We start from the raw sequence: 22,498 nt of genomic DNA, 5'->3' as shown, positions 1-22,498 counted from the left end.
TTGTTCATTGTAGCCTAGAGTACAGTTCTTTGGCCAGTGAAGTCTCCAAAGAAATGTGATGCTCCATCAACATGACTAGGCCAACATTTAACATGGATTTTGATCCGTTTTTGATTGTGGTTGAGGTGCAATCATGCCCGGTTGAAATAACTCACTCATAGCACAGTGAAACTCAGAATCCTGACACCAAACAATTGAAAAAATATCCATTGAGAAAGATAGCTATATAACCTGAATGTAGAAATGTCAACCCCCCCCCCCCCCCCCCCCCCGCCCCACCCACTCCCCCGCCCCAGTTACATGAACAGGAAATGTTTTCCTTCAATCGCTACAATGCCTCTACTTTCTCAGAAGTCGAAGGAAATTTGGCATGTCAGCTACGACTCTCATCAATTTTTACAGATGCACCATGGAAACCATTCTTTCTGGTTGTATCACAGCTTGGTATGGGCTCCTGCTCTGCCCAAGACCGCAAGAAACTACAAAAGGTCGTGAAGGCAGCCCAATCCATCACGCAAACCAGCCTCCCATCCATTGACTCTGTCTACACTTCCCGCTGCCTCGGAAAAACAGCCAACATAATCAAGGAGCCCACGCACCCCGGACATTCTCTCTTCCACCTTCTTGCGTCGGGAAAAAGATACAAAAGTCTGAGGTCATGTACCAACCGACTCAAGAACAGCTTCTTCCCTGCTGCCATCAGACTTTTGAATGGACTTTCCTTGCATGAAGTTAATCTTTCTCTACACCCTAGCTGTAAGACTACATTCTGCACTCTCTTGTCTCTATGAACGGTATGCTTTGTCTGTACAGTGCGCAAGAAACAATACTTTTCACTGTATGTTAATACATGTGACAATAATAAATCAAATCAAACATGTATGAATCTGAGCACCTTTTCCTGTGTGTTAATGTCAATTAAGTAGGAAACTGTCACATTATTTCGCAATGTGACAATCCACCCACACTCAGGGCTGGATTTTATGCTTAGGGATGGGAGTGTGCTGAGGATTAACCAGACAACGCACAGTGAGTATTCCATCTCCTAAACTTTTATTACTTGCTAGCAAGGAGGACAGACACAGTGGGGTTAATTCTCCCAAAAAAATTCTAAGTGCTGAATTCACGGGAAAAATGGTATAAATCACGATTGTTTTCTCAATGCAACTTCAGACTCGAATCTCCCGCACTCTGTGCAATGTAGAGGTCACAATCGTGAATATCATTAAAAGCTTGGGGTGGCGGGGCCTATTCTCATCAGGGTCTGACAGTTCCGGGCCTCTGTGCATGTGCAGTGGCCCCGATCTGTCAGCCTCTGATTTGCTGGCCAACTCAATTGCTGGCCAGCCCGGGGTCCCCGCAGCCCCGCACCCCCCTCCAACGGCCTGGTTGCGGCCCGATTGTGATCCCCACAAGCATTCCCGGGCCAGCTCTGAATCCCCCCACCCGTCTCGGAGCACCCTGATCTCCAGCACTCCTCCCCCCCCCCACAGCAATGACGATTCCCCCCCACCCCTCCCACCCCGGCAGACCCTCCCACGGGAGGCGGATGCACCCCGGGAGGCAGACCGTCCCCCATCACGGCAGATCCCCCCATGAAAGCAGAGCCCCCTGGCAGACTCCCCCTCAACCTGCCCCAAACACTGGCCTCCCTCCAGCCCCGACTGGATCCCAATGCAGAGTGCCAGCGGGACAGCCACACACACCGATTGACCCTGAGGCCTTGCCCTCAACTGGCCCTACCCCCAGCTGGCTCCGCCACCTAAGCCCTGCCCCTTGGCACTGCCCCCTACCAACACAAATATCTTGCTTTTTGGTATTTGTTATGGTGACTTGTCTTTGTTTTATCCTGTGGCCAATGCCAGGAATGCAGTGTTTATGAAACTGACACAAAGTTAGATTAGTTTCTTTCCTGAATATGCAACCACTGACCTTCAACGAGGCATTGTCTGATAATAAGCCGTTTCCATCCTTGCTGACAGAAATATCTTCGGTACTTGATCCAAATCGGTCCTTGATCTGTCATGGCTGTGTACAACAGGTGCAAGTGTTTGATCTAGTCCATCCTTAAGTGGGCATGTTTTCTTGCACTTCTCATGAATCTTTTGTCGAGAAGTTATATCCTGTAGGTAGGGTGCAAAGTGTTCCTTGGTGAGGGAGACTGAATGGAAACTCAGTGGTTTTCTTGCTCCCGCTGCCGCTGCCTCTACTCGTCCAATCAAACGCGGTTGGCCAGCTAGTGGCCATTCGTCAGGAAGGTGGCCAATTATAGGTGGGGAAGGGGGAGGGTGGGGCTCACTGCCCAATTGCCCAATTGGAATTGTAAGCCGGGACATCATGTGGTAGATGGCTAATGTCACAAACAGGGAGTCGGTGACGTGACGGCTAGAACTGTAAAGGCCCTCTGCTCTCAGAATCAGCGTTCATTTATTTTATTGAAGACTCGAAAAGAGGTTTTAAAATTAGCTAAAATGAATACAGATGCTGCCACCTTTGCCAGTGGAATCTGCTGCTACATCAACCAGGGTCCCTGGGGTGGCCAATCTTTCCTTCCCCACTTGTTGCTGCATTGTTATAGTTGCCCTGAAGCTATCCCAAACATGTCTAACACCCGAAAAATGCAACAAGAAACAAACAAATTATAGATGATTGGGTTTGATTTGATTTATTATTGTCACATAGAATCCCTACAGTGCAGGAGGAGGTAATTCGGTCCATCAAGTCTGCACCGACTACAATCCCACCCAGCCCCTATCCCCGCAACCCCACATATTTACTGCGCTAATCCCTTTAACCTACGCATCCCGGGCCACTAAGCGTCAATTTAGCATGGCCAATCAACCTAACCCACACATCTTTGGATTGTAGGAGGGAAACCTGAGCACCTGAAGGAAACCCACGCAGACACGGGGAGAACCTGCAAACTCCACACAGACAGTGACCCAAGCCAGGAATCAAACTCGAGTCCCTGGCGCTGTGAGGAAGCAGTGCTAACCACTGTGCCACCGGCTGCCCCACATGTATTAGTATACAATGAAAAGCATTGTTTCTTGCACACTCTACAGACAGAACATACTGTTCATAGAGAAGTAAAGGAGAGAGTGCAGAATGTAGTGTTACAGTCATAGCTAGGGTGTAGGGAAAGATCAACTTAGTGCGAAGTAGGTCCATGGCAGCAGGGAAGAAGCTATTCTTGAGTCGGTTGGTACGTGACCTCAGACTTTTGTATCTTTTTCCCAACGGAAGAAGGTGGAAGAGAGAATGTCCGGGATGCGGGGGCTCCTTAATTATGCTGGCTGCTTTTTCAAGGCAGCGGAAAGTGTAGACAAAGTCAATGGATAGGTGGCTGGTTTGCGTGATGGATTTGGTTACATTCATGACCCTTTGTAGAGGGTGCAGAATGTAGTGTCACGGTCGTAACTAGGATGTTAATATGAGCTGGGTCCATTTAAATGTCTGATGGCTGCAGGGAAGAAGCTGTTCTTGAGTCAGTTGGTACGTGACCTCAGACTTTTGTATCTTTTTCCCGACGGAAGAAGATGGAAGAGAGAATGTCCAGGGTGCGTGGAGTCCTTGATTATGCTGGCTGCTTTTCCGAGGCAGTGGGAAGTGTAGACAAAGTCAATGGATGTGAGCTTGGTTTGCATGATGGATTCGGCTTCATTGATGAAGTTTTGTAGTTTCTTGCGGATCTGGACAGAGCAGGAACCATACCAAGCTGTGATACAACCAGAAAGAATGCTTTCTATGGTGCATCTGTAAAAGTTGGTGAGAGTCGTAGTGGACATGCCAAAATTCCTTCGTTCTTAGGTTTCCTTAGGTTCTGAACAAGCTTATTGGTTTTATTTATTTGAAATTAGCAGGAGGGTTGGCGATTTCTGTGCCTTCTGTAATTTGGGAAACTGGAGTGATGGTGGTCTATTCTTCTCTTAGGCAGTCCCTTGGGGTCGGGGATCACTAAGGGCAGGGGGGGCGATCTTGCGCTCTCTGTCTGCGGGAATGGTGTGTAGGCTCAAGATCCGGTGACACCTGGAAATCGCAGATCTCAACTACAAGACAATAACTACAATAATAACTTAACTACAATAATGGCTAGACACACATAGTGGGTGGGATTTTTCAGTCGTGTTTGCCCCAAAACTGGAAAATTCCGTCTGAGGTCAACGGACCTTTCCATGGTCTGCCCTTCGTCCACTACGATTCCCATGGTGGGCGTAATGGGAAAATTCACCCTAGTACCTCATAAAGTTACCTAATTCTAACAGGATTGGACAGGGTAGGTTCAGAAGGAATGTTCCCGATGGGTGGGGGAAGTCCAGAACTAGGGGGCCATAGTTTGAGGATAAGGGATAAACCGTTTAGGGCTGAGGTGAGGAGAAATTTCTTCACCCAGAGGGTGGTGAATGTGTGGAATTCACTACCACAGGAAAATAGTTGAGGCCAAAACATTGTGTGATTTCATGAAGAAATTAGATATCGCTCTTGGGGCTAAAGGGATCAAGGGATATGGGGAGGAAGGGGGGATCAGGATAGTGAATTCGATGATCAGCCATGATCAAAATGGATGGTGGAGCAGGCTCGAAGGGCCGAATGGCCTACTCCTGCTTCTAGTTTCTATGTTACTCCTGTTCCCAGCTATCTATGATCCTGAACTCTGAGAGAAGCCCCTTTCTCACACAACGTCCAATATCATATAACCCTATGAGTTAAATCCAGCATGCAGTTACCACCCACAAGTTAGCTTCCAGTTTGGGAAAAAGCTTTCTTCAGTTCAGCGAGACGTTTCTTCTCTTTGAGAGTTTTTTAAAACTAGCAGCTTTCAGCACCAGCCTGTTTTCGGGAGACAAACTGCTTTTCCAGCTGTATCCTCTTCCTCCTCTCCTCCTGTACTCAGTTATCCTGCTCTGGATATGCATCTTGACGTTACCCTACCTCGATAACATGGTGGACCAGGCTTTTAGCATACAGGTGCAAATTGTATTCTTCTCTCTCCATTTTGAACCCACCTCCTCTACAGTCCTAACACCTATTTCTATACATCATTGTTCATCCCCTAGTCCCTTAGGTAAACAACTTGTTTTCTGCTGCTATGCCAACTTGCATATCAATTTGTGTCTATACCTGCCCTGTTTGTGAACACAACTCCCACTCACCTGATGAAAGGGCAGTGCTCCGAAAGCTTGTGGCTTGTGCTACCAAATAAACCTGTTGGACTTTAACCTGGTGTTGTGAGACTTCTTACCCCAGTCCAACGCCGGCATCTCCACATCATGACTTGCATATCAAACAGCCCTTTCAAACAGAGGCACTCTTATCAATCCCATTCTCCACTTAATTTTATCCAAATATTATTTTAAATCTTTATTCTAGGATAATAGAATCCCTATAGTGCAGAAAAAGGCCATTCGGCCCATCGAGTCTGCACCAACAACAATCCCACCCAGGCCCTATCCCCATAACCCCACCTCTAATCCCTCTAATCTACGCATTCCGGGACACTAACGGGGCAATTTAGCATGGCCAATGCACCTAACCTGCATACCTTTGGACTGTGGGAGGAAACCGGAGCACCCGGAGGAAACCCACGCAGACACGGGCAGAACATGCAAACTCCACACAGGCAGTGACCCAATCCGGGAATCGAACCTGGGCCCCTGGCGCTGTGAGGCAGCAGTGCTAATCTCTATGCCACCATGCTGCCCATTCTACTCCCTTCTTGAATCTTCCTTTCACTCCGATATCTTGATGACAGTGAAGGAGTAGCGATATAGTTCCGAGTCAGGATGATGTGGGACTTGAAGAGGAAATTGTAGGTGTTGGTGTTCCAGTCCTTGTTCTTCTAGTTGGCGGACACTGTGCGTTCAGGAGGAGCTGTGAACAATATAATGAGGTCTCTGCCAGTCCAGGAAGCGACAGCTGGAATTCTCAGAATGTGTTATTGATGCCTGTCTATATCTGGTGGAGCCTTACAATGCAGTCCATTGACAGATTCTTTGACAGTAGCTTGCTATATTTCACATTATGCTGTCTCTGGGAGGCAGTTATCTCTTAAAGACCAGTTTCTGGCAGCCTTTCTCTCGCTGGCTGCATGTCCAGAATTCCTTCATGTCTAGCTATTGTTGGGAGTTTTATAACAGCAGGTTCAACAGATAGTATTAAAGTAAATGACATGGGTGCTTGGTGCTTATGTGTACACTGTGACTATCAAAACGAAACTGTTGTCCTTTCCAAAGAGGTATTATTGAAAATTAATAGTACTCTGGTGGCAGGCTCTGTGAGTTGACAGAATTGTTCTAGTCAAGATGGTGCTTGAATCTTTTGAGTGGCTTCCTTTTGTATTCATGGGTTTTCCAGACAGCCATGTGCTGAGGGCGAAAGAGCATATTGTTTACAGTTTTAAAGTTCATTTATTTACTTATTAGTGTCACAAGTAGGCTTACATTAATGAAGTTACTGTGAAAATTCCCTCGTTGCCACACTCCGGCACCTGTTCGGGTACACTGTGGGAGAATTCAGCAGGGCCAATGCACCTAATCAGCACATCTTCTGGACTGTGGGAGGAAACTGGAGCACCCGGAGGAAACCCACGCAGACACGAGGAGAACATGCAAACTCCACACAGACAGTGACCCAAGCCGGGAATCGAACCCAGGTCCCTGCCGCAGTGAGGCAGCCGTGCTAACCACTGTGCCACCGTGCTGCCCATACATTGGCACCAGTGCTACCCTTCTGAGATTATTGAACATCCTATATTAACACGTGGCAGTTCTTGGCCTGGTGGAGCTACCACTGACAGCCTGGGCTGCACTCCCACAATCCCGCCTTGTTCCAAAGGGATCTCCAGTGTTCTTTGTTTGCATTGAATAATCTGTGACCCTTTCCAATATCTCACACAGGAAAATGAATTTAAGTTGATTTATTTATTGTCACAAGCAGGCTTACATTAACACTGCAATGAAGTTACTGTGAAAATCCCCTAGTCGCCACACTCTGGCGTCTGTTCGGGTACACTGAGGGAGAATTTAGCACGGCCAATGCACCTAACGACTGTGGGAGGAAACTGGAGCACCCGGAGGAAACCCACGCAGACACGGGGAGAATGTGCAAACTCCACACAGTCAGTGACCCAAGCCGGGAATTGAACCCGAGTCCCTGGCGCTGAGGTAGCAGTGCTAACCACTGTGCCACCGTGCCACCCTAACCACTCCTCTCTAATGCTTTGAATGCTTCTCTTTACCTCATTGTCTAAGAGGATAGGAGGCTGAATGTCCCTCCTTCACAGAATTGGGTAGCTTATCAGATTCAATATTACTGCTCCAATCACACCCTCCATAGCAAATGAGTGCTCTGGGAAGAATTTGCTACAGGTTCAAGGCAGATTAACTTTGGCACATTGCATTACCACTCCACTGTCAATTGTTAAGGACGAACAGAGGGATGCATTGTGATAAAGGCGCCGTTTCAGCAGACGGTCTGGAGTAGAGGTGGGAATGGGCGACCGTAAAGAGGTGAGAGTATCATAGAGTCCCTACGTTCTACAGGAGACCATTCGGCCCATCGAGTCTCTACCGACCACAACCCTGGCCCTATTCCCGTAACCCCACACATTTACCCTCCTAATCCTCTTGACACTCAGGGTCAATTTAGCATGGCCAATCAACCTCACCCGCACATCTTTGGACTGTGGGAGGAAACCGGAGCACCCGGAGGAAACCCAGGCAGACACGGAGAGAATAGATCATAGAAGATCATAGAAACCCTACAGTGCAGAAGGAAGCCATTCAGCCCATCGAGTCTGCACTGACAGTAATCCCATCCCAGGCCCTATCCCCACAACGCCACACATTTACCTTGCTAATCCCTGTAACCTACACATCCCAGGACACTAAGGGACGATTTAGCGTGGCCAATGCACCTAACCTGCACATCTTTCGACTGTGGGACGAAACTGGAGTAACCGGAGGAAACCCACGTAGACACGGGGAGAACGTGCAAACTCCACACAGACATTGACACAAGCCAGGAATCGAACCCAGGCCCTTGGAGCTATGAGGCAGCAGTGCTAACCACTGTGCCACCATGCCAGAATGTGCAAACTCTGCACAGACAGTGACCTGAGGCCAGAATTGAACCTGGATCTCTGGGGCTGTGAGGCAGCAGTGCTAAGCACTAGGCCACCGTGCTGCCCCTAGGTGGTGTTCTTAGTAGTAGGTAGTCTTTATGATGAAGTGGCTGGAAGCTCAGCTTAGAGTTGAATAGCATGCTGAGGTTGTGAGAAGTTTGTTTCAATCTGAGATAAGGCTGGGAGTGAATCAATGATAACAGTGTTTGCAGAGGGTGAGAGATATGTGAAAGATAGTAACTGGGACAGTACGGACCCTCGTCATAACTGTACTGGAGTTTAATCTAGATTAAGTGTTGAAGTCTCTGGAATTGGGTTTAAACCCACGAACTGCTGACTCAGAAACAAGGGTCGAATGAATGCCGAATACCAAAACATGGGCCGGAATTCTGCAGCCATTCACGCTGGTAGGATTCTCCCATCCTGCCGGCAGCACACTCCTGCTTGCGGGTTTCCCACTGGCGTGGGGTGACGTCAATGGAAATTCCCATTGACAGCGGCGGGACCGGAAAATCCTGCCGTTAGCAAACAACGTGCCACCTCCCGCTGGCTGGAAACACGCGGCTGGAAGGCTGGAGAATTTCACCCCAGGTCTTGTCACTGACTTTGTTTTCTCAAAGTAAAGGCAATAATTTCTTATCAGAGCTCTTCCCCTTCCTGCTGACGTGGTCCCCATGTTCAACTCCTGAAGCAACAAGCAATGCAGATGTTCTCCCTGAGGCAGCAACACTCCCAACTCTGGTGTGGATTGTACTGGTGCAGACAGAGGTTGCCCTAGAATGCTTACTGAAGGTGTTACCTGTGCTTTTTCCGGTGTAATGTTTTTATAATATAGAATACCATTTTGAAAAGGTCATGAATTGTGTAATAACTCGAGGCGACTCGATGTGGCAAATAATTAACTAAAGAATTTACTGGTAAGAGAAACTACAAACAACAAAGGGTTTAACAGCACAACAATACAGGTCCCCTCCTAAAAGGAGAGGTGATGGCCTAGTGGTATTGTCACTGGGTTATTAATCCAGAAACTCGGCTAATGTTTTGGGGACCTGGGTTCAAATCCCACCACGGCAGATGGGTGGAATTTGAATTCAATAAAAAATATAGAGTTAAGAATCTACTGATGATCATGAAACAATTGTTGATTGTCGGAAAAACCCATCTGGTTCACTAATGTCCGTCAGGGAAGGGAATCTGCTGTACTGGCCAACCTGTGACTCCAGAGCGACAGCAATGTGGCTGACTCTTAACTGCCCCCTGAGATGGCCTAGCAAGTCACTCAGTTCAAGGGCAACTAGGGATGGGCAATTAGAATCACAGAATCATATAGAGGCCCTTCAACCCATTGAGCCTGCACCGACATGCGAGAAACACCTGGGCCAGGATTTTCCGACTGTACTCAGCCCAAAACTGCAAAACCCTGCCCGAGGTCAACAGATCTTGGCACGGTTCCCCCGCCTACCCCTGGCCCATTATGATTCCCGTACAATTCCCCACCTGGTCGTGAATGTTGCCCAATTCATCGCGCAAACCAGCCTCCCATCCATTGAGTGACTGCACTTCCCACTGCCTCGGCAAAGCAGCCAGCATTATTAAGGACCCCCACGCATCCCGGACATCCTCCCTTCCACCTCCTTCCATTGGGAAAAAGATATAAAAGTCTGAGGTCACGTACCAACCAACTCAAGAACAGCTTCTTCCCTGCTGTCATCAGACTTTTGAATGGACTTAGCTTGCATTCAGTTGATCTTCCTCTACACCCTAGCTATGACTGTAACACTACATTCTGCACTCTCTCATTTCCTTCTCTATGAACGGTGTGCTTTGTCTGTATAACGCGCAAGAAACAATACTTTTCACTGTATGTTAATACATGTGACAATAATAAATCAAATCAAATCAAAATCTACCAGCCTTGAATATTATGACTTGCCAAGAGCTCATCCAGGTACTTTTTAAAGGATGTGAGGCCACCCGCCTCTACCACCCTCCCTGGCAGCGCATTCCAGACCATCAACCACCCTCTGGGATGGGCAATGAATGCTGGCGAGCCAATGATGCTCATGTCTGACGAATGAATTTTAAAAAATGCTCTGGCTCCAACTGAAGTCTCCGAAGAATGCTCGCCCTCACTCCCGGTTGGTTTAGGTTCACGTGCTCACGCTCCTTTGGCTCTGACCCGGTCAAGTGGCCCGTGAAGGATCTTCCCTTAAAGGGGCCACGCTATCACAAATTGCATCACCAACTCAATAATAATTGATAGATACCAAAGGACGGGGAAACATCTACCCGTGATTGTCATTCACATATTATACTCCACCAGGTTGTTCCACTGAAGACAATTTGTGCTCCATCTGTGTTCTTCTCTTGCCAGTTCATTTCTTTTGAAAATAAAAAAAAAACAATTGCTGGGTGTTGGAAAAGAAAGCAAGCAGTAGAACCATTTGGAAAGGGGAATACAGATTAACATTTTGAGTGGGTTGCTTCGTCACTGTTTTTTAATCACATTATTATTGGCTCCTTTTTCTGGCTTCCAACTGAAGTTCTTCCCTCCTGGCAGATTGCTTTTAATTGCTGTTATCTCATTCCATGCATTGTCACATACTCGATTCACAACGGTACCAGAAATAGCAGACCTTCCCTTAAGTATCTCAGTCAGCACTAATCCCACCTCCTGTTCAGCGAATTGGGGTTTGGGATTCGCTTTGGCTGAAGGAGTAACACCCTGCCACCTCGGGCAGTGCCATAGCATGCAAAGAGGTTGGTGGACTAATTAATACAAGTATTGGCATCAGTTTGAGTTTATTGGGTCTAATTTACCGCCTGTGGTTAAGTTGGGAATGCGGAAAAGTAAGGGTTGGAGAATCGGCTAGCATGCCCAATAAGTGCCACTCTCAATCATCTGCTGCTTAATTTTGGTGGCCCAACTTCCCGCCAAGTGACGGGGCGTCACAAAGTCTGCTTGATGCATTTTCTGGGTCAGTGATAAATATTCACTATTAGCAGGCATTTAGTGCTGGAAGTAGCTTATTTGTCCACAGGGTAACTCTCTGCCTCCGCTTTCTTTGATGTTGCAAAGTGAGAGTAATTTTTAGAAGCGGGAACAGTGATTACAGATATACATAATAAGCAGAGAAAGTGAGAAAATAAACCGGACTGTATCAAATTTTGGATTTTTACTCCTTTTGGCCTGGGAGGAATTTTTGTTGCATCCATATTAAGTTATCGATGAAAGGTCACACTCAGCTTTCACAGTATTGACTCGTGGAGATACAAAAGCTATTTAGAATGTTGGTGAAGTCGGCACTTGGTTTGAATACCAGATGAACCAGCTATGATTATCATAATAAACTGTTTTGTTTTGTGCGTTGTGCTAGCATTGAGATAACAGGAAGTCACTGAGTGTTAGGCAATTAAGTACTTTTGAAACACAGTCAGTATTGTGATGTGGGGAACTCGTAGTCAAAATTGTGCACAGTAAGATCCCACAAACACCAGTGAGATAAATCTGTTGTAATAATTTTGTTTCGGGATAAATATTGACGAGGGTGCCAGAAGAGTTCCTCTGCTCCTGTCCAAATACTCCCCCGTAGGATCATTTATTTTCAGTTCAGTGCACAAACCTGACCTCAGTTTGACATCTGACCTGCAAGGTGACAGTGTCGCAATATTACATTGAAGTTGTTGTCAATATTCATCCTTAGTTGTGGGTGGCACTGGCAAGACTGGTATTCATTATCCTTTTCTAATTGACTTGAGAAGGTGGGTGTTCTTGGACTGAAGTTTATTGCAGTAGTTTGGGACAACTGTGTGTCAGGCTAAACCGGTGAGGGGTCAGTCTGGATTTTTTCCAAAGAGTCTGGAGTGGAGTTTGAACTCCAATCTCCAAGGGAAAATCACTCAATACCCGTGTGCCAAAGAAGACCACTTGCATGATGGAAATAAAAAAAGGCCCTAAGTTCTGGAACTCCAACCTGAGCCCTCTGTGCCTCTCTGTTCCCCTGTAAGCCATGAGGTGGAGATGCCGGTGTTGGACTGGGGTGGGCACAGTAAGATGCCTCACAATACCAGGTTAAAGTCCAACAGGTTTATTTGGAATCACAAGCTTTCGGAGTGCTGCTCCCTCATCAGGTGAGTGGGGGTCGGTTCACAAACACAGCATATCATTGAATCCTTACAGTGCAGAAGGAGGCGATTCCATTTGGCCCATCGAGTCTGCACCGAGCACGATCCCACCCAGCCCCTATCCCCGTAGCCCCATGTATTTACTCTAGCTAGTCCCCCTGACACGAAGTGGCAATTTGGCATGGCCAATGAACCTGACCCGCACACCCTTTGGACTGTGGGAGGAAACGAGAGCACCCGGAGGAAACCCACGCAGACACGGGGAGAACGTGCAAATTCCACACAGGCAGTTTCCCAAGCCGGGAATTGAACCCGGGTCTCTGCCGCTGTGAGGCAGCAGTGCTAACCACTGTGCCACCATGCCGTCCTATAATGTGTATATATATATATAAAGATACAATTGCAAGATAATTAAAGATTGGAATGTGAAGAATGGTTGGAATGCGAGTCTTTACAGGTGATCAAGTCTTTACAGGAACAGACAGTGTGAGTGGAGAGAGGGATAATCACAGGTTAAATAGGTGTGAATTGTCTCAAGCTAGGACAGTTAGTAAGATTTTGCAAACTCAGGCAGTATGGTACGTATGTGACATGAACACAAGATACCGGTTGAGGCCGTCCTCATGCATGCGGAACTTCTCCTGTGAGCACCACAGAATAACTATCTCTGGCTAAGCTTTGGTCACTTGCCCCATAATTAGAGCTTAGAAGAGTAAGAGGTGACAAGAGTAAAACTGTTATAATGGACCTGGGATTGTCAATATATCACTCTCCGTTCTCCTTCCCTTTTGGGCAAGCCTAATATGGGAGCTCATATTCTACAAGGCTCACGGGGTGATAAAGTTTAAAGTTTATTTACTAGTGTCACAAGTAGGCTTACATTAACACTGCCATGAAGTTACTATGAAAATCCCCTAGTCACCACACACCGGCGCCTGTTCCGGTACACTGAGGGAGAATTTAGCACGGCCAATGCACCTACCCAGAACGTCTTTGGACTGTGGGAGGAAACCGGAGCACCCGGAGGAAACCCACGCAGACACGGGGAGAATGTGCAAACTCTGCACAGATAGTGACCCAAGCCGGGAATTGAACCCAGGTCCCTGGCGCTGTGAGGCAGCAGTGCTAACCACTGTGCCACCGTGCCACCCCAAATTAAACTTTAAAATAAACTTTAAAGGGTGATGGTGATGGAAGGTTGGCCTCGGTAAGATTATTTACACTGGAGGTGAAGAATAAGGCGATTTTTATTCTTCCCTCTGGACCAGCTTTACTGTGAGACCAATAATCCTCCAGTAAGAAAATTCCTCTTGCTGGTAAACTTGAAGCCTATGATGCAAGCATAGAAGACTGGGCCCAGCTGGGCGCAAGCGTTAGTTTTTTCGGGCCAACAGTATTGAGAGGAATGAGAAGCAGAAAGTGGTCCAGTTGATGACATGTGGCACTCTGGCGTTCCATGTAATCAAAAGTCTGATATACCCGGATGCTCCGACTCCACATCTCCATGAAAACGATTCCCCATAATGGCGGAGTTGTTGGTAAATGGCCACCCATTAAAAATCAAAGTGGAACTGGGGGCGGGGGGGGGGGGGGGGGGGAATGGGGGTTGGGGGGGGTGGTGGGGGGGGTGGCTGTGGGTGAGAGGTGAGGGGGTGGGGGGGTGTGGTGGGGGTGGGGGGGATGAGAGGTGAGGGGGTGGGGGGGTGTGGTGCGGGGGTGGGGGGGGTGTGGTGGGGGGGTGGGTGTGAGGTGAGGGGGTGGGGGGGTGTGGAGGGTGGGGGGGTGTGGAGGGCGGGGGTTGGGTGTGAGGCATGGGGGGGGTGGTGGTTGCTGGGGGTGCTGTGGCCTCTGTTATCAGGAAGCAGACTCACGATCTGGACTGATATTTAGAAAGCGCAAAGACCAGGCTGGCCGCCGACAGAAGGGAACCATTGCGGATAAATGACACCATGGCGACCCTAGTGACTTACAGGCAGCAGTCAGCTCGACTTCCACTCATCATAGAATCCCAACAGTGCAGAATGAGGCCATTCAGCCCATCAAGCCTGCATCAACCACAATCCCAACCCAGGCCCCATCCCTGTAACCCTACATATTTACCCTGCTAATCCCCCTGACACGAAGCAGCAATTTAGCATAGCCAATCAACCTAACCTGCACATCTTTGGACTGTGGGAGGAAACCGGAGCACCCGGAGGAAACCCACGCAGATACGGGGAGAATGTGCAAACTCCACACAGACAGTGGCCCAAGGCTGGAATTGAACCTGGATCCCTGGCTCTGTGAGGCAGCAGTGCTAACCACTGTGTTGCCCATGGCAGCGCAGGCTCGATCGGCCGAATGATCAATCCCTGCTCCTGTTTATACAAGAATTGTGTCTCTCACAATCCTAACATGAAGTATATCCTCCTCACAGCACATTGTAAGAAGTGGGGTGCAGTTGGGTGAGGAGATGATTAGAAAAAGCGGTGAGTGAAACTGCTGTGACATTTTGTAATGTTGCACTACTCGTTTTTGTTCTATTTTTGTGTGCTTGAAAATGAAAGGATTTACCCAATTAAAAATGATCGCAGAGAAGTGGTTGGTAACTGTCCACTGCACAGCATAACTCAGAAGATCACTGAGGATTGAAGCAATTTTCTTTATAGAGGAGAGAAACCTACCCACACTTCCTTTTTTAATTCTTTCATGGGATGTGAGCGTAATGTGCATCCCAAATTGTCTTGATTTGAGTGGCTTGCTAGTTAACCACATTGGAATCATTCAGTCTGCACCCGTCCCTACCCCATAACCCCATGTATTTACCACACTAATCCACCTAGTTTACATATCTTTGGACACTGAAGGGAAATTTAACATGGCCAATCCACCTAACCTGTACATCTTTGGACTGTGGGAGGAAGTCGGAGCACCCAGGACACCACACAGACACGGGACGTACGTACAAATTCTACACAGACAAGGCTGGAATTGAACCCGGGACAGTGGCATTGTGAGGCAGCAGTGCTAACCAGTGTGCCAACGTGCCGCCCATTGTTGTGGGTCTGGAGTCACTTATAGGTCAGACTGGGTAAGGGCAGCAGATTCCCTTCCCTTAAAGGACATTCGTGAACCAGATGGGATCTTGCAACGGTTGCTTTAATTCCGGATGTTTTATTGAATTCAAGTTTTGCCATCTGCCATGGTGGGATTTGAACACTGGCCCCCAGAGCATTGCTAGTCTAGTGACAATACCACGAGGCCACTGCCTCCTCACCGTCTTTGTTAGAAGGAGACTGGAGGAAGAACAAGGAAGTCTTACTACAATTTTACTGGGCCTTGGTGAGACCACACCTGGAGTGTTTACAGTTCTGGTCTCCTACCTATAAGGAAGGATTCACATGATTTAGAGGTGGTGGGTTTGCCAACTCTGCTTGAATATATTCCTGGAGCTTTTATCACATGACTCCCAGTTTCCAACCAGTAGGCCAGGTCCATATTCCCTGGAGTTTAGAGAGGTGATCTAATTGAAATAAAAGGAAGATTTGCATCTATATAGTTACATATCTTTGGACACTGAGGGGAAATTTAACATGACCAATCCACCTAACCTGTACATCTTTGGACTGTGGGAGGGAGTCGGAGCACCCAGGGCACCACACAGACACGGGACGTATGTACAAATTCTACACAGACCAATAGACACCTCAAAGTGCTTCACAGCCAGTGAAATACTTTTTGATGCACAGTCCATGTTGTAATGCAGGAACTGTGGCAGCAATTCGCACCACACATAAGAGCATAAGAAATAGGAGCAGGAGTAGGCCATCTAGCCCCTCGAGCCTGCCCCGCCATTCAATAAGATCATGGCTGATCTGAAGTGGATCATTTCCACTTACCCGCCTGATCCCTATAACCCCTAATTCCCTTACCGATCAGGAATCCATCTGTCCATGATTTAAACATATTCAACGAGGTAGCCTCCACCACTTCAGTGGGCAGAGAATTCCAGAGATTCACCACCCTCTGAGAGAAGAAGTTCCTCCTCAACTCTGTCCTAAACTGACCCCCCTTTATTTTGAGGCTGTGCCCTCTAGTTCTAGCTTCCTTTCTAAGTGGAAAGAATCTCTCCACCTCTACCCTATTCAGCCCCTTCATTATCTTATAGGTCTCTATAAGATCCCCCTCAGCCTTCTAAATTCCAACGAGTACAAACCCAATCTGCTCAGTCTCTCCTCATAATCAATACCCCTCATCTCTGGTATTAACCTGGTGAACCTTCTCTGCACTCCCTCCAAGGCCAATATATCCTTCCGCAAATAAGGGGACCAATGCTGCACACAGTATTCCAGCTGCGGCCTACGCAATGACCATCTCCAACAAGAGAGTATCTAACCATCACCCCTTGACATTCAATGGCATCACCAGCACTGAATCCCCCACTATCAACATCCTGGGGATTACCATTGACCAGAAACTGAACTAAGTACTGAATAAGTACTGTGGCTACCAGAGCAGGTTAAAAGCCTGAAATACTGTGGAGTGTAACTCACCTCCTGAGTCCACAAATCCTATCCACCATCTACAAGGCACAAGTCAGGGGCGGGGTGGAATACTCTCCACTTGCCTGGATGGGTGCAGCTCCAACAACACTCATGAAGCTCAACACCATCCAGGACAAAGCAGCCACACTTGATTTCTACCTCTTCCAGAAGCATTCACTCCCTCCACCGCTAATAAACAGTTACTTCCCTGTGAAACATCTACAAGATGCGCTGCAGGAGCTCATCAAAGTTCCTTAGGCAGCAGCTTCCAAACCCACAGCCACTACCATCTAGTAGGACCAAGGCAGCAGATACCTGGGGACACCACCATCTGCAAATCCCCCTCCAAGTCACTCAGCATCCTGACTTGGAAAGATATTGGCTGTTCCTTCACTGTGGCTGGGTCAAAATACTGGAATTCCCTCCCTAGCAACACTGTGGGTGTACCTGTACCTCATGGACTGCAACAGTTCAAGAAGGCAGCTCCCCACTACCTTCTGAACTAGCAGTGGGCAATAAATGCTGGCCTAGCCAGCGATGCCCACATGAATAAAGAAAAAAGAAGCTTGTGCTCAGCAAACTCCCACAAACAGCAAAGTGATAATGAGCAGGCTATTTGATTTTTTGTGGTGTCTATTGAGGGATAAATACTGGCCAGGACATTAGGGATAGCTCCCCTTTTCTTCTTTGAAATAGTTCCATGGAATCTTTACATAAAATTCCAAACATCCTGACAGTAAATATGCTAGAATCTGTTTCGCCTCGCAGACAAGTTTAGACCAATGGTCAAGAGGCTCAGAATATGCAGTCAGATGGGGGAACTTTTCGTTCAAATATTTATGAATCTTTGAAACTCTCCACACCAGAGTGATGTGACATATATGCATTCAAATCTCAGAGATCGATAGATTTTTGGATACTCGGAGAGTTAAATGTTATGGGGTAGCGCAGGAGGGTGGAGTTGAGGTGGCAGATTTTAAAAGAAATTCTTTTATGGGACGTGCGCATCATTGACTGCATTTATTGCCCATCCCTAATTGCCCTTGAGGGGGTACCTAAGAGTCAACCACATTGCTCTGGAGGCCAGACCAGGTAAGGGTGGCAGATTTCCTTCTCTAAAAGACATTATTGAACCAGATGGGTTTTTAACGACAATCGATAACGATCGTCATTCGACTTCTAATTCCAGATTTTCATCAAATTCAAATTTCACCATCTGCCTTTTTTGATTCATTCATGGGATGTGGGCGTCGCTGGCTCGATTAGCATTTGTTGCCCATCTCTGAGGGCATTTAAGAGTCAACCACATTGCTGTGAGCCTGGAGTCACATGTAGGCCAGACAGGGTAAGGACGACAGAAATCCTTCCCTAAAGGACATTAGTGAATCAGTTGGGTTTTTTCGACAATTGACAATGGTTTCACAGTCATCAATTAAACTTTTAATTCCAAATTTTTATTGAATTCAAATTTCACCATCTGTCGTGGTGGGATTTGAACCCGGGCCCCCTGGGTCTCTGGGATACTAGTCCAGTGACAACACCACTTGGGCCACTGCCTCTCCCATGAAGGCACAAATGGGGCTTGATGCAATGGATGATTTAAATCTTCTCCTGCTTCTTTGTAACCCTACCAATTCTGCATATGAGTACTATTTGATTGGGTAATTAAATGTGACTTCAAGGCTGCAGTGCACAATCTGTGAAATGCTTATCGCTGCCATCAGACAGAAACTATTTCAATTTTCCGGAAAATTCTTTCTTCAAGAAAGAGTGCGAAAAACTTGGATGAGATCTCATTACGTTAGGAAAATTAGATTATTCTCCTGCGGCTGATATCTGCTATCCTTGGCACAGGCTGATGGCTCAGGTACAGAAAAATGTACATTGCAAAGATGTCAGGCGTGAGTTGCTTGTCTCCCAGTTTTTCCACCTGCTCTTTTGCTCAGTCGAGAGCTGAACATCTTAAAGGTTGGCGCGAGGTGCACCGTGTGATTTACTAAAGGTAATTATCGGTGTTGGCCCTTACTCACCTGAAAGATATGTTATCCATCCGTGGCTTCTGAAGCAGATCAATAACGTTGTCATTATTTGCAGTGATTAATGGCGAAATGATAAGGCTGGTCAACAATGTCACTTGGTTTTCTGTCAAGAGGCTTTAAGATAAAAAGAGAGGAAAAACTTCCAGTACCAAAAATAAACACTGTACATAATGCGGAGACTTAAAACCTCCCCAGGAAAGGCAGGAGAGGGGCAGGGGAAAGGGTTAAATTTGGCAAGTCTTACTCTAACTTGCTGCAACATGCCTACATCTGTTTTAATTGGGACAGTTGTAGGCTGTGGATAAATAGTCTGCTTTTGAGAGGTGCGGGTCAGTGTCGTATGTACTGTGGCTTTGTACCTCAGCTTTCAACATTCGCTTCCTTTTATTCATTTGTGGGACATGGGCATCGCTGGCTGGACCAGCATTTATTGTTTACTTATTGTCTATCGCGATTGCTAAGCATTGACCTAGTGGTATTATCGCTAGACTATTAATCCAGAAACTCAGCTAACCTAGGTTCGAATGGCGCCATGGCAGATGGAATTTGAATTTAATAAAAAATAAATTTTAAAAAGCGTTTGGACAGCTATATGGGTAAGATGGGTATAGAGGGAGATGAACCAAACGCGGGCAATTGGGACGAGCTTCGGGGTTAATAAAAAGGGGCGTCATGGACAAGTTGGTCTGAAGGGCCTGTTTCCGTGCTGGACACCTCTATGACTCTATCTTGAACTAAGAATCTACTGATGACCATGAAACCATTGTCGATTGTCAGAAAATCCCATCTGGTTCACTAATGACCTCTAGGGAAAGAAACCTGCCGCCCTTACCCGGTCTGGCCTACATGTGACTCCAGAGCCACAGCAATGTGGTTGACTCTCAACTGCCCTCTGAAGTGGCCTAGCAAGCCACTCAGTTTCAAGGGCAACGAGAGATAGGCAATAAATGCTGGCCAGCCAGCGATGCCCATGTCCCACGAATGAATATTGAAAGATATTCTGGGTATCCCAGTTGGTAAAGCTTGTCTCCACTCCTCCCTCACATTCCCATCGGTATCAGGGCCAATATCTGTTAGGAAATGGTGGAAAATCACCAGATAATCTCATCAAATGAGTTCAATTCTATTGTTAATGGTGACAAATCATACAATATGTTTCTCTCACCGGGTTTTCATTTGATTTCATTATTAACTCCTCATGGGTTCACTTGGATTCCTGCAGCCTTCTGCGATTATGCAGCTTTAATAGCCTGGGCTGTGAACAAATTAATGTCCATTGTTGATAACAAGCCATGATCAACCACTCCTGGTATCTTATCTGACGATCACACTTTCTCCATTCCCTTTTATATGGTCTCTTGCCATCACAATACATTTCATCCCCAGCCAAAGCCAAGCACTAATGAAACCTAATTGCAATAATGGCAGCAGAGTCACAGCCCTTGATGTGAGAAATTTAAATAGGCTTACTGCTCGGAGGCTAGAATCAGGGTGAGACAAATGCTGGACAGTTTAGGATTGGGAACCAGGTTGGTTGGTGCACGTGTACAGTTAGGAGCTGAATAAAGAATGCAATTGGGACTGTAGCAACTTTACTTTTTTGGGGCGGCACTGCTGCCTCACAGCACCAGGGACCCGGGTTCAATTCCAGCCTTAGGTCGCTGCCTGTGAGGAGTTTACACATTCTCCCCGTGTCTCTGTGGGTTTCCTCCGGGTGCTCTGGTTTCCTCCCACAGTCCAAAGGTGTGCAGGTTAGGTTGATTGGCCATGCTAAATTAACCCCTAGTGTCAGGGGGATTAGCAGAGTAAATATGAGGGAATGGAGCCCTGGTGGGATTTTGGTTGGTGCAGACTCGATGGGCCGAATAGCCTCCTTCTGCACTGTAGGTTCTGTGATGCTATGTTTAAGGGAAAGTGTTATGATGGCTACGGGTCAATAGATCCCTTTGGCTTTGTGGAGTACGAGCTTCCTTATTGAGCAGTCGAAGGCTTTAAAATCTTTTAGCTCACCTGGACGGGTGTTGTCGGTCCCGAGGTGTTACACCATCTCGCTGTGAGTCACGGGGACGGCCTCTCTCCTGGTACACAATAAAGGGTTCTTGGTGACGGGAAACTGGCATTCAGCTGAATTATTACAGGAAGCCAATGTTTCTCCTTTTACAATGCTTACTAAAGAAAGAACCAGGGACCATGGACGGCACGGTGGCACCGTGGTTAGCACTGCTGCCTCACAGCGGCAGGGACTCGGGTTCGATTTCCAGCTTGGGTCACTGTCTGTGTGGAGTCTGCACGTTCTCCCCATGTCTGCGTGGGTTTCCTCCAGGTGCTCCGGTTTCCTCCCACAGTCCAAAGGTGTGCGGATTAGATGTATTAGCCATGCTAAGTTGCCCCTTAGTGTCCCAGGGTGTGTAGGTTAGAGGGGTTAGCGGGGTAAATATGTGGGGATAGGGCCTGGGTAGGATTGTTGTCAGTTCAGACTCGATGGGCCGAATGGCCTCTTTCTGCACTGTAGGGAGTCTATGAACTTGCTTTGGTATAGTGCCTTTTACAAACCTAGGATGTCCCAAAGCATTATGTCGCCATAAGAAATCACTTCTGAAGTGCAGTCAGTGTTGTAAGGTCGCAGCCAATTTGCACACAGCAAGCTCACAAAGAGCCATGAGATCATCATCAGATCATTGGTTTTACTGATGTTGGTTGAGGGAGAATTATTTACCAGCGCTACTGCAAGACGAACTCTCTGCCCTTCTTCAAATAGTTCCATGGAGCCATTTATATCTTCCTGAGAGGGCAGTTGGGGGTCTCAGTTTAATGCCTAATAAATCCTCCTCCCCCCCCTCCCCCCATCCCCCATATGGCTATCACATATCAAATTATTAATCCTCCACCTGAGGAGTTGTAGTTATAGACAGACCATGTTGGCAGTTCGTTGGCTGACACTGGTTGGTTGATCTTGAGGCTGTGAGGAGAGGAAGTGATGGCCTAGTGGTATTATCGCTAGACTATTAATTCAGAAACTTCGCTAATGATCCGGGGTTCGAATCCCACCACGGCAGATGGTGAAATTTAAATTCAATAAAAAATATCTGGAATTAAGAACCTACTCTTGACCATTTGTCAATTAGTTGGAAAAACCCATCTGGTTCACTCATGCCCTTTAGGGAAGGAAATCTGCTGTCCTTACCTGGTCTGGCCTACATGTGACTCCAGAGCCACAGCAATGTGATTGTCTCTCGACTGCCCTCTGGCAACCAGGGAAGGGCAATAAATGCTGGTCCAGCGACACCCATGTCTCACAAATGAATTTTAAAAAATTGTATGATCTGGCTGCCAAACATCTTGCACAAAAGACAATGTACCTGGTTTTCAATTGAATGTGTGTGGCCAGGGACAGTTTGTCCTCTCATCAGTGCATCTTAACAAATGAGACTTTATTGTCTATTCAATGGGAGGATCTATCATTAGACTATTGAGTAGGTTTTGATTTTATTTGATTTGATTTATTATTGTCACATGTATTAGTATACAGTGAAAAGTATTGTTTCTTGCGCGCTATACAGACAAAGCATACCGTTCATGGAGAAGGAAAGGAGAGAGTGCAGAAGGTAGTGTTACAATCATAGCTAGGGTGTAGAGAAAGATCAACTTAATGCGAGATAGGTCCATTCAAAAGTCTGAGCTTTTGAGTC

The sequence above is a fragment of the Mustelus asterias genome, chromosome 25 (genome assembly GCF_964213995.1).
Source record: "Mustelus asterias chromosome 25, sMusAst1.hap1.1, whole genome shotgun sequence".
In the NCBI taxonomy this organism is placed as follows: Eukaryota; Metazoa; Chordata; class Chondrichthyes; order Carcharhiniformes; family Triakidae; genus Mustelus; species Mustelus asterias.
This window is presented reverse-complemented; position numbering follows the sequence as displayed.